Source organism: Coregonus lavaretus (assembly GCF_964263955.1).
Source record: "Coregonus lavaretus genome assembly, chromosome: 2".
NCBI classification, from domain to species: domain Eukaryota; kingdom Metazoa; phylum Chordata; class Actinopteri; order Salmoniformes; family Salmonidae; genus Coregonus; species Coregonus lavaretus.
The window spans coordinates 2,408,257-2,425,583 of record NC_139989.1 but is presented as its reverse complement, the minus strand read 5'-3'; the positions used below and the strand labels follow the sequence as shown (position 1 = coordinate 2,425,583).

The window sequence follows — 17,327 nt, the reverse complement described above, 5'->3', positions numbered from 1 at the left end:
CACTACCGAGTTCCAAACGGCCTCTGGAAGCAACGTCAGCACAATAACTGTTCGTCGGGAGCTTCATGAAATGGGTTTCCATGGCAGAGCAGCCGCACACAAGCCTAAGATCACCATGAGCCATGCCAAGCGCCGGCTGGAGTGGTGTAAAGCTCGCCGCCATTGGACTCTGGAGCAGAGGAAACGCGTTCTCTGGAGTGATGAATCACGCTATACCATCTGGCAGTCCGTTTGGTGGATGCCAAGAGAACGCTACCTGCCCCAATGCATAGTGCCACCTGTAAAGTTTGGTGGAGGAGGAATAATGGTCTGGGGCTGTTTTTCATGGTTCGGTCTAGGCCCCTTAGTTCCAGTGAAGGGAAATCTTAACGCTACAGCATACAATGACATTCTAGACGATTTTGTGCTTCAAACTTTGTGGCAACAGTTTAGGGAAGGCCCTTTCCTGTTTCAGCATGACAATATCCCCGTGCACAAAGCTAGGTCCATACAGAAATGGTTTGTCGAGCCCTGACCTCAACCCCATCGAACACATTTGGGATGAATTGGAACGCCGACTGCGAGCCAGGCCTAATCGCCCAACATCAGTGCCCGACCTCACTAATGCTCTTGTGGCTGAATGGAAGCAAGTCCCCGCAGCAATGTTCCAACATCTAGTGGAAAGCCTTCCCAGAAGAGTGGAGGCTGTTATAGCAGCAATGGGGGGAACCAACTCCATATTAATGATTTTAGAATGAGATGTTCGACGAGCAGGTGTCCACATACTTTTGGTTCATGTGGTGTATAACACCCCCCTGAGGCCACAATGGTATGGTCCTCTCTTCTCTATATAACATCCCCCTGAGGCCACAATGGTACGGTCCTCTCTCCTCTATATAACATCCCCCTGAGGCCACAATGGTACGGTCCTCTCTCCTCTATATAACATCCCCCTGAGGCCACAATGGTACGGTCCTCTCTCCTCTATATAACATCCCCCTGAGCCCACAATGGTATGGTCCTCTCTCCTCTATATAACATCCCCCTGAGGCCACAATGGTACGGCCCTCTCTCCTCTATATAACATCCCCCTGAGGCCACAATGGTACGGTCCTCTCTCCTCTATATAACATCCCCCTGAGCCCACAATGGTACGGTCCTCTCTCCTCTATATAACATCCCCCTGAGGCCACAATGGTACGGCCCTCTCTCCTCTTTGTACATTATACGTGCTAGAGCACACTGGGCAGGTTGACATCCGCATCATGTTCCTGTGTCTGCCTGAAGGTGTACGGAGATATCAAGTTGCAGGAGGAGAAGTTTGATGAGTCTTTGGAGATATACCTTGGACTGATGGGGAGATGCCCAGGTACTATTTTATACAGACTACCGTTATTGGACTCATGTTGTACAACTTTATTTGGATCCTGTCCGGGTACCTCACCCATGTTGTCTAGACCAGGGGTATTCAAATCGGACCCTACGAAGTCCGGATTACAGCTGGTTTTCTGTTCTACCTGATCATTATTTGCACCCCCCTGGTGTCCCAGGTCTAAATCAGTACCTGATTAGAGGGGAACAATGAAAAAGCAGTAGAACTGGCTTCCAGGTCCAGTGTATAGCAGCATATAGTATATACTGCTGTCTAATGGTGTTGTTACTGACCCCTAGATAACTACAGTGTATAGCAGCATATAGTATATACTGCTGTCTAATGGTGTTGTTACTGACCCCTAGATAACTACAGTGTATAGCAGCATATAGTATATACTGCTTTCTAATGGTGTTGTTACTGACCCCTAGATAAGTACAGTGTATAGCAGCATATAGTATATACTGCTGTCTAATGGTGTTGTTACTGACCCCTAGATAAGTACAGTGTATAGCAGCATATAGTATATACTGCTGTCTAATGGTGTTGTTACTGACCCCTAGATAACTACAGTGTATAGCAGCATATAGTATATACTGCTGTCTAATGGTGTTGTTACTGACCCCTAGATAAGTACAGTGTATAGCAGCATATAGTATATACTGCTGTCTAATGGTGTTGTTACTGACCCCTAGATAACTACGTGTTCCTGGCAAAGTGTATCCAGGTGCTGAGACGGTCAGCCAAACTGGATGATGCCCTGGCCCTGTTTGACGCCTGTGAGCTCCACAACCACCGAGCTACCTCTGATCCTGGATACAACTACTGTAAAGGCCTTTACTACTGGTGAGTGTCTAATACAACAACTACTGTAAAGGCCTTTACTACTGGTGAGTGTCTAATACAACAACTACTGTAAAGGCCTTTACTACTGGTGAGTGTGTTATATCCCGAAGTTATAAAAAAAAAAGTATAATCTCTCAAAGGAATTGTTTTTAGGAAGAGGAACACGACAGATGTCCTCTCTCTCTTCTCCTTTTCATTATAGCTGTATAGAACTAGCTGTATAGTGAGTGTCTAGTCTCTAGCTGTATAGTGAGTGTCTAGTCTCTAGCTCTATAGAACTAGCTGTATAGTGAGTGTCTAGTCTCTAGCTCTATAGTGAGTGTCTAGTCTCTAGCTCTATAGAACTAGCTGTATAGTGAGTGTCTAGTCTCTAGCTGTATAGTGAGTGTCTAGTCTCTAGCTCTATAGAACTAGCTGTATAGTGAGTGTCTAGTCTCTAGCTCTATAGTGAGTGTCTAGTCTCTAGCTCTATAGAACTAGCTGTATAGTGAGTGTCTAGTCTCTAGCTGTATAGTGAGTGTCTAGTCTCTAGCTCTATAGAACTAGCTGTATAGTGAGTGTCTAGTCTCTAGCTCTATAGTGAGTGTCTAGTCTCTAGCTGTATAGAACTAGCTGTATAGTGAGTGTCTAGTCTCTAGCTGTATAGTGAGTGTCTAGTCTCTAGCTCTATAGAACTAGCTGTATAGTGAGTGTCTAGTCTCTAGCTCTATAGTGAGTGTCTAGTCTCTAGCTGTATAGTGAGTGTTTAGTCTCTAGCTGTATAGAGCTAGCTGTATAGTGAGTGTCTAGTCTCTAGCTCTATAGAACTAGCTGTATAGTGAGTGTCTAGTCTCTAGCTGTATAGAACTAGCTGTATAGTGAGTGTCTAGTCTCTAGCTGTATAGAACTGTCTGTATAGTGAGTGTCTAGTCTCTAGCTGTATAGAACTGTCTGTATAGTGAGTGTCTAGTCTCTAGCTGTATAGAACTAGCTGTATAGTGAGTGTCTAGTCTCTAGCTGTATAGTGAGTGTCTAGTCTCTAGCTGTATAGTGAGTGTCTAGTCTCTAGCTGTATAGAACTAGCTGTATAGTGAGTGTCTAGTCTCTAGCTGTATAGTGAGTGTCTAGTCTCTAGCTGTATAGAACTAGCTGTATAGTGAGTGTCTAGTCTCTAGCTGTATAGAACTAGCTGTATAGTGAGTGTCTAGTCTCTATCTGTATAGAACTGTCTGTATAGTGAGTGTCTAGTCTCTAGCTGTATAGAACTGTCTGTATAGTGAGTGTCTAGTCTCTAGCTGTATAGAACTAGCTGTATAGTGAGTGTCTAGTCTCTAGCTGTATAGAACTAGCTGTATAGTGAGTGTCTAGTCTAGCTGTATAGAACTAGCTGTATAGTGAGTGTCTAGTCTCTAGCTGTATAGAACTGTCTGTATAGTGAGTGTCTAGTCTCTAGCTGTATAGAACTAGCTGTATAGTGAGTGTCTAGTCTCTAGCTGTATAGAACTAGCTGTATAGTGAGTGTCTAGTCTCTAGCTGTATAGTGAGTGTCTAGTCTCTAGCTGTATAGAACTGTCTGTATAGTGAGTGTCCAGTCTCTAGCTGTATAGAACTAGCTGTATAGTGAGTGTCTAGTCTCTAGCTGTATAGAACTAGCTGTATAGTGAGTGTTTAGTCTCTAGCTGTATAGAACTGTCTGTATAGTGAGTGTCTAGTCTCTAGCTGTATAGAGCTAGCTGTATAGTGAGTGTCTAGTCTCTAGCTGTATAGAACTAGCTGTATAGTGAGTGTCTAGTCTCTAGCTGTATAGAACTAGCTGTATAGTGAGTGTCTAGTCTCTAGCTGTATAGAACTAGCTGTATAGTGAGTGTCTAGTCTCTAGCTGTATAGTGAGTTACTAGTCTCTAGCTGTATAGAACTAGCTGTATAGTGAGTGTCTAGTCTCTAGCTGTATAGTGAGTGTCTAGTCTCTAGTTGTATAGAACTAGCTGTATAGTGAGTGTCTAGTCTCTAGCTGTATAGAACTGGCTGTATAGTGAGTGTCTAGTCTCTAGCTGTATAGTGAGTGTCTAGTCTCTAGCTGTATAGTGAGTGTCTAGTCTCTAGTTGTATAGAACTAGCTGTATAGTGAGTGTCTAGTATCTAGCTGTATAGTGAGTGTCTAGTCTCTAGCTGTATAGTGAGTGTCTAGTCTCTAGCTCTATAGAACTAGCTGTATAGTGCGTGTCTAGTCTCGAGCTGTATAGAACTAGCTGTATAGTGAGTGTCTAGACTCTAGCTGTATAGAACTAGCTGTATAGTGAGTGTCTAGTCTCTAGCTGTATAGAGCTAGCTGTATAGTGAGTGTCTAGTCTCTAGCTGTATAGAACTAGCTGTATAGTGAGTGTCTAGACTCTAGCTGTATAGAACTAGCTGTATAGTGAGTGTCTAGTCTCTAGCTGTATAGAACTAGCTGTATAGTGAGTGTCTAGTCTCTAGCTGTATAGAACTATTTGTATAGTGAGTGTCTAGTCTCTAGCTGTATAGTGAGTGTCTAGTCTCTAGCTGTATAGAACTAGCTGTATAGTGAGTGTCTAGTCTCTAGCTGTATAGTGAGTGTCTAGTCTCTAGCTGTATAGAACTAGCTGTATAGTGAGTGTCTAGTCTCTAGCTGTATAGTGAGTGTCTAGTCTCTAGCTGTATAGTGAGTGTCTAGTCTCAAGCTGTATAGTGATTGTCTAGTCTCTAGCTCTATAGAACTAGCTGTATAGTGAGTGTCTAGTCTCTAGCTGTATAGAACTAGCTGTATAGTGAGTGTCTAGTCTCTAGCTGTATAGAACTAGCTGTATAGTGAGTGTCTAGTCTCTAGCTGTATAGAACTAGCTGTATAGTGAGTGTCTAGTCTCTAGCTGTATAGAACTAGCTGTATAGTGAGTGTCTAGTCTCTAGCTGTATAGTGAGTGTCTAGTCTCTAGCTGTATAGAACTAGCTGTATAGTGAGTGTCTAGTCTCTAGCTGTATAGTGAGTGTCTAGTCTCTAGTTGTATAGAACTAGCTGTATAGTGAGTGTCTAGTCTAGCTGTATAGAACTAGCTGTATAGTGAGTGTCTAGTCTCTAGCTGTATAGAACTGTCTGTATAGTTAGTGTCTAGTCTCTAGCTGTATAGAACTAGCTGTATAGTGAGTGTCTAGTCTCTAGCTATATAGAACTAGCTGTATAGTGAGTGTCTAGTCTCTAGCTGTATAGAACTAGCTATATAGTGAGTGTTTAGTCTCTAGCTGTATAGAACTAGCTGTATAGTGAGTGTCTAGTCTCTAGCTGTATAGAACTAGCTGTATAGTGAGTGTTTAGTCTCTAGCTGTATAGAACTAGCTGTATAGTGAGTGTCTAGTCTCTAGCTGTATAGAACTAGCTGTATAGTGAGTGTCTAGTCTCTAGCTGTATAGAACTAGCTTTATGGTGAGTGTCTAGTCTCTAGCTGTATAGAACTGTCTGTATAGTGAGTGTCTAGTCTCTAGCTGTATAGAACTGTCTGTATAGTGAGTGTCTAGTCTCTAGCTGTATAGAACTAGCTGTATAGTGAGTGTCTAGTCTCTAGCTCTATAGAACTAGCTGTATAGTGAGTGTCTAGTCTCTAGCTGTATAGAACTAGCTCTATAGTGAGTGTCTAGTCTCTAGCTGTATAGAACTAGCTGTATAGTGAGTGTCTAGTCTCTAGCTGTATAGAACTAGCTGTATAGTGAGTGTCTAGTCTCTAGCTGTATAGAACTGTCTGTATAGTGAGTGTCTAGTCTCTAGCTGTATAGTGAGTGTCTAGTCTCTAGCTGTATAGAACTGTCTGTATAGTGAGTGTCTAGTCTCTAGCTGTATAGAACTGTCTGTATAGTGAGTGTCTAGTCTCTAGCTGTATAGAACTAGCTGTATAGTGAGTGTCTAGTCTCTAGCTGTATAGAACTAGCTGTATAGTGAGTGTCTAGTCTCTAGCTGTATAGAACTAGCTGTATAGTGAGTGTCTAGTCTCTAGCTGTATAGAACTAGCTGTATAGTGAGTTTCTAGTCTCTAGCTGTATATAACTGTCTGTATAGTGTGTCTAGTCTCTAGCTGTATAGAACTAGCTGTATAGTCAGTGTCTAGTCTCTAGCTGTATAGAACTAGCTGTATAGTGAGTGTCTAGTCTCTAGCTGTATAGAACTAGCTGTATAGTGAGTGTCTAGTCTCTAGTTGTATAGAACTAGCTGTATAGTGAGTGTCTAGTCTCTAGCTGTATAGAACTAGCTGTATAGTGAGTGTCTAGTCTCTAGCTGTATAGTGAGTGTCTAGTCTCTAGCTGTATAGAACTAGCTGTATAGTGAGTGTCTAGTCTCTAGCTGTATAGAACTGTCTGTATAGTGAGTGTCTAGTCTCTAGCTGTATAGAACTAGCTGTATAGTGAGTGTCTAGTCTCTAGCTGTATAGTGAGTGTCTACTCTCTAGCTGTATAGAACTAGCTGTATAGTGAGTGTCTAGTCTCTAGCTGTATAGAACTAGCTGTATAGTGAGTGTCTAGTCTCTAGCTGTATAGAACTAGCTGTATAGTGAGTGTCTAGTCTCTAGCTGTATAGTGAGTGTCTAGTCTCTAGCTCTATAGAACTAGCTGTATAGTGAGTGTCTAGTCTCTAGCTGTATAGAACTAGCTGTATAGTGAGTGTCTAGTCTCTAGCTGTATAGAACTAGCTGTATAGTGAGTGTCTAGTCTCTAGCTGTATAGTGAGTGTCTAGTCTCTAGCTGTATAGAACTAGCTGTATAGTGAGTGTCTAGTCTCTAGCTGTGTAGAACTAGCTGTATAGTGAGTGTCTAGTCTCTAGCTGTATAGTGAGTGTCTAGTCTCTAGCTGTATAGTGAGTGTTTAGTCTCTAGCTGTATAGAACTGTCTGTATAGTGAGTGTCTAGTCTCTAGCTGTATAGAACTAGCTGTATAGTGAGTGTCTGGTCTCTAGCTGTATAGAACTAGCTGTATAGTGAGTGTCTAGTCTCTAGCTGTATAGAACTGTCTGTATAGTGAGTGTCTAGTCTCTAGCTGTATAGAACTAGCTGTATAGTGAGTGTCTAGTCTCTAGCTGTATAGAACTAGCTGTATAGTGAGTGTCTAGTCTCTAGCTGTATAGAACTAGCTGTATAGTGAGTGTCTAGTCTCTAGCTGTATAGAACTGTCTGTATAGTGAGTGTCTAGTCTCTAGCTGTATAGTGAGTGTCTAGTCTCTAGCTGTATAGAACTAGCTGTATAGTGAGTGTCTAGTCTCTAGCTGTATAGAACTAGCTGTATAGTGAGTGTCTAGTCTCTAGCTGTATAGAACTAGCTGTATAGTGAGTGTCTAGTCTCTAGCTGTGTAGTGAGTGTCTAGTCTCTAGCTGTATAGTGAGTGTCTAGTCTCTAGCTCTATAGAACTAGCTGTATAGTGAGTGTCTAGTCTCTAGCTGTATAGTGAGTGTCTAGTCTCTAGCTGTATAGAACTAGCTGTATAGTGAGTGTCTAGTCTCTAGCTGTATAGTGAGTGTCTAGTCTCTAGCTGTATAGTGAGTGACTAGTCTCTAGCTGTATAGTGAGTGTCTAGTCTCAAGCTGTATAGTGATTGTCTAGTCTCTAGCTCTATAGAACTAGCTGTATAGTGAGTGTCTAGTCTCTAGCTGTATAGAACTAGCTGTATAGTGAGTGTCTAGTCTCTAGCTGTATAGAACTAGCTGTATAGTGAGTGTCTAGTCTCTAGCTGTATAGAACTAGCTGTATAGTGAGTGTCTAGTCTCTAGCTGTATAGTGAGTGTCTAGTCTCTAGCTTTATAGAACTAGCTGTATAGTGAGTGTCTAGTCTCTAGCTGTATAGTGAGTGTCTAGTCTCTAGCTGTATAGTGAGTGTTTAGTCTCTAGCTGTATAGAGCTAGCTGTATAGTGAGTGTCTAGTCTCTAGCTGTATAGAACTAGCTGTATAGTGAGTGTCTAGTCTCTAGCTGTATAGAACTAGCTGTATAGTGAGTGTCTAGTCTCTAGCTGTATAGAACTAGCTGTATAGTGAGTGTCTAGTCTCTAGCTGTATAGAACTAGCTGTATAGTGAGTGTCTAGTCTCTAGCTGTATAGAACTAGCTGTATAGTGAGTGTCTAGTCTCTAGCTGTATAGTGAGTGTCTAGTCTCTAGCTGTATAGTGAGTGTCTAGTTTCAAGCTGTATAGTGATTGTCTAGTCTCTAGCTCTATAGAACTAGCTGTATAGTGAGTGTCTAGTCTCTAGCTGTATAGAACTAGCTGTATAGTGAGTGTCTAGTCTCTAGCTGTATAGAACTAGCTGTATAGTGAGTGTCTAGTCTCTAGCTGTATAGAACTAGCTGTATAGTGAGTGTCTAGTCTCTAGCTGTATAGTGAGTGTCTAGTCTCTAGCTTTATAGAACTAGCTGTATAGTGAGTGTCTAGTCTCTAGCTGTATAGTGAGTGTCTAGTCTCTAGCTGTATAGTGAGTGTTTAGTCTCTAGCTGTATAGAGCTAGCTGTATAGTGAGTGTCTAGTCTCTAGCTGTATAGAACTAGCTGTATAGTGAGTGTCTAGTCTCTAGCTGTATAGAACTAGCTGTATAGTGAGTGTCTAGACTCTAGCTGTATAGAACTAGCTGTATAGTGAGTGTCTAGTCTCTAGCTGTATAGAACTAGCTGTATAGTGAGTGTCTAGTCTCTAGCTGTATAGTGAGTGTCTAGTCTCTAGCTGTATAGAACTGTCTGTATAGTGAGTGTCTAGTCTCTAGCTGTATAGAACTAGCTGTATAGTGAATGTCTAGTCTCTAGCTGTATTGAACTGTCTGTATAGTGAGTGTCTAGTCTCTAGCTGTATAGAACTAGCTGTATAGTGAGTGTCTAGTCTCTAGCTGTATAGAACTAGCTGTATAGTGAATGTCTAGTCTCTAGCTGTATAGAACTGTCTGTATAGTGAGTGTCTAGTCTCTAGCTGTATAGAACTAGCTGTATAGTGAGTGTCTAGTCTCTAGCTGTATAGAACTAGCTGTATAGTGAGTGTCTAGTCTCTAGCTGTATAGAACTAGCTGTATAGTGAGTGTCTAGTCTCTAGCTGTATAGAACTAGCTTTATAGTGAGTGTCTAGTCTCTAGCTGTATAGAACTAGCTGTATAGTGAGTGTCTAGTCTCTAGCTCTATAGAACTAGCTGTATAGTGAGTGTCTAGTCTCTAGCTGTATAGTGAGTGTCTAGTCTCTAGCTGTATAGAACTAGCTGTATAGTGAGTGTCTAGTCTCTAGCTGTATAGAACTAGCTGTATAGTGAGTGTCTAGTCTCTAGCTGTATAGAACTAGCTGTATAGTGAGTGTCTAGTCTCTAGCTGTATAGAACTAGCTGTATAGTGAGTGTCTAGTCTCTAGCTGTATAGAACTAGCTGTATAGTGAGTGTCTAGTCTCTAGCTGTATAGTGAGTGTCTAGTCTCTAGCTGTATAGTGAGTGTTTAGTCTCTAGCTGTATATAGCTAGCTGTATAGTGAGTGTCTAGTCTCTAGCTGTATAGAACTAGCTGTATAGTGAGTGTCTAGTCTCTAGCTGTATAGAACTAGCTGTATAGTGAGTGTCTAGACTCTAGCTGTATAGAACTAGCTGTATAGTGAGTGTCTAGTCTCTAGCTGTATAGAACTAGCTGTATAGTGAGTGTCTAGTCTCTAGCTGTATAGTGAGTGTCTAGTCTCTAGCTGTATAGAACTGTCTGTATAGTGAGTGTCTAGTCTCTAGCTGTATAGAACTAGCTGTATAGTGAGTGTCTAGTCTCTAGCTGTATAGAACTAGCTGTATAGTGAGTGTCTAGTCTCTAGCTGTATAGAACTAGCTGTATAGTGAGTGTCTAGTCTCTAGCTGTATAGAACTAGCTGTATAGTGAATGTCTAGTCTCTAGCTGTATAGAACTGTCTGTATAGTGAGTGTCTAGTCTCTAGCTGTATAGAACTAGCTGTATAGTGAGTGTCTAGTCTCTAGCTGTATAGAACTAGCTGTATAGTGAGTGTCTAGTCTCTAGCTGTATAGAACTAGCTGTAGTGAGTGTCTAGTCTCTAGCTGTATAGAACTAGCTGTATAGTGAGTGTCTAGCTGAATAGATCCACTGGCATACAGAATAAGACATGGTTCACATATGACTCCAGCTGTCCTCCTTCCAGGCATGTGTACAGGGTGAGTGAGGCTCTGTTCCACCTGAATAAGGCCCGGCGGGACACGGACTGGGGAGAGCAGGCTTTGGAGCTCATGATCCGCATCTGTCTCAACCCAGACAACGAGATCATCGGAGGGGAGGTGTTTGAGACCCCACAGGAGGAGTGGAGGTACGGTAGGGCTTCTAGGACAACAGGGCAACTGTCAGGCCTTCTTATTCAGAGAAGATTATGATGAACACTGCCTTCAGAAAGTATTCACACCCCCTTGACCTTTTCTACCTTTTGTTGTGTTACAGCTGAAATTTAAAATGGAATATAGTTAGATTTTTTTGTCACTGGCCTACACGCACAATACCCTATAATGTCAAAGTGGAATTATGTTATTCAACATTTTTACAAATTAATTAGAAATGAAAAGCTGAAATGTCTTGAGTCAATAAGTATTCAACCCCTTTATGGCAAGCCTAAATAAGTTCAGGAGTAACAATGTGCTTAACAAGTCACATAATAAGTTGCTTGGACTCACTGTGTGCAATAACAGTGTTTAACATGATTTATGAATGACTGCTTCATCTGTACCCCACACATACAATTATCTGTAAGGTCCCTCAGTCGAGCAGCGAATTTCAAACACAGATTCAACCACAAAGACCAGGGAGGTTTTCACCTCAAACTATTCCTTTTGGAAGTTTGTTTTTGGGCAAGCCATTCTCCTGATTGGAGTCGTTGTTGTTGATCACCCTCCTTTCCTTTGCTAGCTCAAGCGTGAACCTGAACTCTTATTGATTTCTCAAGTCATGTTGGTGTATTGTGTGTAGAGAGAAAAACATACAGTACAATTGAATCCATTTTGAATTCAGGCTGTAACACAACAAGATGTGGAATAGGTCCAGGTGGATGAATACTTTCTGAATGCTACAGACTATCTCCAGTATGTTGTCTCCTCCGATGTGGACAGAGTCCTGGACAGAAGAGATTACGATGTATACAGACTATCTCCAGTATGTTGTCTCCTCCGATGTGGACAGAGTCCTGGACAGAAGAGATTACGATGTATACAGACTGTCTCCAGTGTTTTCAGTAGAGGATAATGATTTAAAGACCCTGCATTATCACCTCATTACCAAGTTGCCTAGCCTGATTTGTTCCTGATTATGAGATACTTTAGCTAACTGGAATAATACATGATCTAAAATGACTACTGTAGAGTGAGCCGTTCCTCTGTTCTCCTCTCTGATTGGTCAGTATGAGCCAGCTGGGCGGGACTGAGCAGGTGGGCGTGGCCACGGCCCAGAACCTGGTGAAGGAGTTCCGCCCACGTCAGAGGTCATCAGGAGGTCAGCGGTCAGACAGAACCACCTTGCTAGTCAACCTCTGCCTCATGGCCACCAGAGACCCCAAACACATCCAGAGAGCAATGCAGACCTTCACTGAGCTGGCCTCTACTAAGGTAAGACCCCTTCACTGAGCTGGCCTCTACTAAGGTAAGACCCCTTCACTGAGCTGACCTCTACTAAGGTAAGACCCCTTCACTGAGCTGGCCTCTACTAAGGTAAGACCCCTTCACTGAGCTGACCTCTACTAAGGTAAGACCCCTTCACTGAGCTGACCTCTACTAAGGTAAGACCCCCTTCACTGAGCTGATCTCTACTAAGGTAAGACCCCTTCACTGAGCTGACCTCTACTAAGGTAAGACCCCCTTCACTGAGCTGACCTCTACTAAGGTAAGACCCCTTCACTGAGCTGACCTCTACTAAGGTAAGACCCCTTCACTGAGCTGATCTCTACTAAGGTAAGACCCCTTCACTGAGCTGACCTCTACTAAGGTAAGACCCCTTCACTGAGCTGATCTCTACTAAGGTAAGACCCCTTCACTGAGCTGATCTATACTAAGGTAAGACCCCTTCACTGAGCTGACCTCTACTAAGGTAAGACCCCTTCACTGAGCTGGCCTCTACTAAGGTAAGACCCCTTCACTGAGCTGACCTCTACTAAGGTAAGACCCCTTCACTGAGCTGACCTCTACTAAGGTAAGACCCCTTCACTGAGCTGACCTCTACTAAGGTAAGACCCCTTCACTGAGCTGATCTCTACTAAGGTAAGACCCCTTCACTGAGCTGATCTATACTAAGGTAAGACCCCTTCACTGAGCTGATCTCTACTAAGGTAAGACCCCTTCACTGAGCTGACCTCTACTAAGGTAAGACCCCCTTCACTGAGCTGGCCTCTACTAAGGTAAGACCCCTTCACTGAGCTGGCCTCTACTAAGGTAGGGATTTCCTTCTTCTTCTCCTCCTTCTCCTCCTGTACTTTATTCTTCCCAGGTGAACAACGTTCCTTACCTGCTGGCGATGGGCCAGGCCTTCATGCTGCTGAAACAAACTCCTCGGGCCAGGAACCAGCTCAAGAGGCTCACCAAGGTAGACTTTTACTAGGACTGTTATATTAGATTTACATGTTGGTCCTGTAGCTTAGCAGACACTCTTATCCAGAGAGCCTTAGTCAGAGGAGAGGGCCTAGAACCGAGCCCTGGAGGACACCAGTAATCTATATGATTATTGTATAGGTAGAGTGGCACTGGGAGCTGTCAGAGGACCTGGAGACAGCCTGGTTGCTGCTGGCTGATATCTACATCAAGTCTGGGAAGTATGACATCGCCTGTGACCTACTGCAACGCTGTATTAAATACAACCAGGTACATGCGCACACACATGCACAGAGAGGGAGGGAGGGAGGGAGGTAGGGAGGGAGGGAGGGAGGGAGACAGACAGACAGACAGACAGACAGACAGACAGACAGACAGACAGACAGACAGACAGACAGACAGACAGACAGACAGACAGACAGACAGACAGCAGAGTCTGATGTGTCAGTATAGGATGAGCTGTATGGACACTAGTGTTTTAGTGTGTACAGTAGTGTATTAGTGTGTATTAGTGTGTACAGTAGTGTATTAGTGTGTACAGTAGTGTATTAGTGTGTATTTGTGTGTACAGTAGTGTCTTAATGTGTACAGTAGTGTATTAGTGTGTACAATAGTGTATTAGTGTGTATTAGTGTGTACAGTAGTGTCTTAATGTGTACAGTAGTGTATTAGTGTATATTAGTGTGTACAGTAGTGGATTAGTGTGTACAGTAGTGTATTAGTGTGTATTAGTGTGTACAGTAGTGTATTAGTGTGTACAGTAGTGTATTAGTGTGTATTAGTGTGTACAGTAGTGTCTTAATGTGCACAGTAGTGTATTAGTGTGTACAGTAGTGTATTAGTGTGTATTTGTGTGTACAGTAGTGTCTTAATGTGTACAGTAGTGTATTAGTGTGTACAGTAGTGTATTAGTGTGTATTAGTGTGTACAGTAGTGTCTTAATGTGTACAGTAGTGTATTAGTGTGTACAGTAGTGTATTAGTGTGTATTAGTGTGTACAGTAGTGTATTAGTGTGTACAGTAGTTTATTAGTGTGTATTAGTGTGTACAGTAGTGTCTTAGTGAGTACATTAGTGTATTAGTGTGTACAGTAGTGTATTAGTGTGTATTAGTGTGTACAGTAGTGTATTAGTGTGTACAGTAGTGTATTAGTGTGTATTAGTGTGTACAGTAGTGTATTAGTGTGTACAGTAGTGTATTAGTGTGTACAGTAGTTTATTAGTGTGTATTAGTGTGTACAGTAGTGTATTAGTGTGTACAGTAGTGTATTAGTGTGTATTAGTGTGTACAGTAGTGTATTAGTGTGTACAGTAAGACACTACTGTACACACTAATGCTAAATGGCATATTATTATTATTATTATTACAGTAGTGTATTAGTGTGTATTAGTGTGTACAGTAGTGTCTTAATGAGTACAGTAGTGTATTAGTGTGTACAGTAGTGTATTAGTGTATATTAGTGTGTACAGTAGTGTATTAGTGTGTACAGTAGTGTATTAGTGTGTACAGTAGTGTATTAGTGTGTACAGTAGTGTATTAGTGTGTACAGTAGTGTATTAGTGTGTATTAGTGTGTACAGTAGTGTATTATTGTGTATTAGTGTATACAGTAGTGTCTTAATGTGTACAGTAGTGTATTAGTGTGTACAGTAGTGTATTAGTGTGTACATTAGTGTGTACAGTAGTGTCTTAATGTGTACAGTAGTGTATTAGTGTCTACAGTAGTGTATTAGTGTGTATGTATTAGTGTGTACAGTAGTGTATTAGTGTGTACAGTAGTGTATTAGTGTGTATTAGTGTGTACAGTAGTGTATTATTGTGTATTAGTGTATACAGTAGTGTCTTAATGTGTACAGTAGTGTATTATTGTGTATTAGTGTATACAGTAGTGTCTTAATGTGTACAGTAGTGTATTAGTGTGTACAGTAGTGTATTAGTGTGTACATTAGTGTGTACATTAGTGTCTTAATGTGTACAGTAGTGTATTAGTGTCTACAGTAGTGTATTAGTGTGTATGTATTGTGTAGACAGTAGCGTATTAGTGTGTACAGTAGTGTATTAGTGTGTACAGTAGTGTATTCGTGTGTATGTATTGTGTACAGTAGTATATTAGTATGTACGTAGTGTTAATGTGGATTAGTGTGTACAGTAGTGATAATCTTTATTAGTGTGTACAGTAGTGTTAATGTGTATTAGTGTGTACATTAGTGATAATGTGTATTAGTGTGTACAGTAGTGATAATGTGTATTAGTGTGTACAGTAGTGTATCAGTGTGTATGTATTGTGTGTATATTGTGTGTTTTCTAGTCGTGCAGCAGAGCGTATGAATACATGGGCTATATTAGGGAGAAGTAAGATTCGTACCATGATGCTTCAGTGTTCTACAAACACGCCTGGTTCTACACTAACAGAATCAACCCCAGCATGGGTGAGTGTCTGTGGACAGGCAGTCATCTTGGCGGTCCTCTGTAGCTCAGCTGGTAGAGCATGGCGCTTGTAACGCCAGGGTAGTGGGTTCGATCCCCGGGACCACCCATACGTAAAAATGTATGCGCACATGACTGTAAGTCGCTTTGGATAAAAGCGTCTGCTAAATGGCATATTATTATATTATATCTTAAAGCTGCAATATGTAACTTTTTGAGCGACCCGACCAAATTTCACATAGAAATGTTCATTATATACCTGTCATTCTCATTGACAGGAAGTCTAAGAAGCGGTAGATCTGTTCTATGGGCGCTATTTCCATGCTTCCCGTTCTTAGGTTTTGTTTTTGCATCTTTTACTTTTGGTTTTGTACACCAGCTTCAAACAGCTGAAAATACAATATTGTTGGTTATGTAAAATATATTTCCCAGCAGTTTAGACGGTACAATGGTTCTACACACTATACTGGCTTGTTTTGTCACAAACTGAAATTAGGTGATCTTTTAGAATTTTAGCAACCAGGAAATGGAGGCGTGATGTCAGCATAGTGCAGTTTTAATGATATTGTCATGAGCCTCTCACTCCACCGGGTTACCACCTTAATTTTCTTCCACTCTGCTCACCACTCTCTCTACTCAGCCTAACTAGCTCCACCTGTCCCTGCTCTGCTCTGCTCTAATTACTCTGCCAGCTGCGCTGCATTACCCACTACCTCTCCCAGTATTTAAGGCCCTGTCTTTCAGCTCTCCGGTGTCAGATCGTCTGCAAAGCTCACACCCGGAACCTGTTTGCTCGCGCTTCTGGCTCACCCTGGTTTTGTGACCCCGGACCTGCCTGATTTTTGGATACTCTTCTGCCCCAGGAGATCCAGACCTGCTTCTGCCAATACGACTCCTGACTACTCTTCAATCCCGGTAACTCTGACCAGCCTTCTGCCTTGCTACTACATATTTTGGAATTCCCTTGAACTGTACTGCTGCCTTGTTTCATTCCGCCCTGTTGTGTCTGTGTCTCCCCCCCCCAGGACTTCTGGACCACCCACCACCGGCTTCATAGGACGCATCGCTGCCACTGGGGGGGGCACAGACCCAGCACATTGGACGGGATCCCTGTTACCCCTGGAGCCTTCATTCACTCCCTACTTCCCTTTTCCCTTAAGTTTTAATAAACTTTCTGGTGTGACGCAATTGTGGTCCTCTGGTCGTCTGTCTGAACCGTGACAGTACGATCTGACCATTATGGACTCAGCGCACACTTTCCCCGACATGGAAACCGATGAGCATGAGCAGCAGTTCCAGCAGCAGCAACAACAACTCGCCATGATCATTCAACTCCTCACCAACCTTACCCCAGCCAGTCTGCCCACCAGCCCTGCCCCCGAGTTACCTGCCCCGGTCATTGCAGCCGCTGCTCCGGAACCCAAGATTGGAAACCCCGAGCGGTTCAACGGCGATTCAACCCAGGTCCGGCCATTCCTGACTAGCTGCCGACTTCAGTTCTCCTTGCAGCCAAGGACCTTCGCCACGGAGGGGGCTAAAGTTGGGTATGCCATCACTCACCTGACGGGCCGAGCTCGACTCTGGGGAACAGCAGAGTTCGAACGTCAAACCCCCGCATGTGCAACCTTCGACCTGTTTGCTGAGGAGATGCTGAAGGTGTTTGACCTGGATTCACCAACCGCAGAGGCGTCTCGTGAACTGTTCAGTATTCGACAAGGCAGACGTACAGTCGCAGACCATTCCATCGACTTCCGAACCCTGGCTAGACGAAGTTCTTGGAACACACCATCGTTGGTGGACGCGTTCTTCCATAGTTTGGCTGACTATATCAAGGACGAGTTGGTCTCCCATGAACTGCCTTCCACTCTTGATGAAGCCATCGCACTGACTGTCAGGATCGACAGAAGGATACAGACCCGTCGTCGTGAGAGGGGGCGCCAAGGTCCACCTACTACCGGCATTCGGAGAGATCCGACTGGGCTCCTGTCATCTACTGCCACTCACCCAGGTCAGCTTGATCAGTCTGAGCCTATGGAGATTGGGCGAGCCTCTCTCACTCCTGCAGAGCGCCAGCGCCGCTTCACCTCAAACCTCTGCCTCTATTGTGGAGGTGATGGACATCGTGTGGTAACCTGCCCTTTAAAGGGCCGAAGCTCACCG

The 17,327-nt window shown here is 43.0% G+C and overlaps 1 pseudogene across 1 annotated transcript in view; it reads left to right on the top strand.

The window, feature by feature from the left end:
• The window catches only part of LOC311099741 (tetratricopeptide repeat protein 21A-like), an 87,272-nt pseudogene that overhangs the window by 52,782 nt on the left and 17,163 nt on the right, over positions 1–17,327 (top strand). Inside the window, exons 20-26 of the transcript in view lie at positions 1,267–1,348; positions 2,047–2,197; positions 10,323–10,484; positions 11,562–11,766; positions 12,641–12,736; positions 12,883–13,011; positions 15,049–15,169. The product of the transcript in view is annotated as a tetratricopeptide repeat protein 21A-like (transcript). The remainder of the gene's footprint in view (positions 1–1,266; positions 1,349–2,046; positions 2,198–10,322; positions 10,485–11,561; positions 11,767–12,640; positions 12,737–12,882; positions 13,012–15,048; positions 15,170–17,327) is intronic.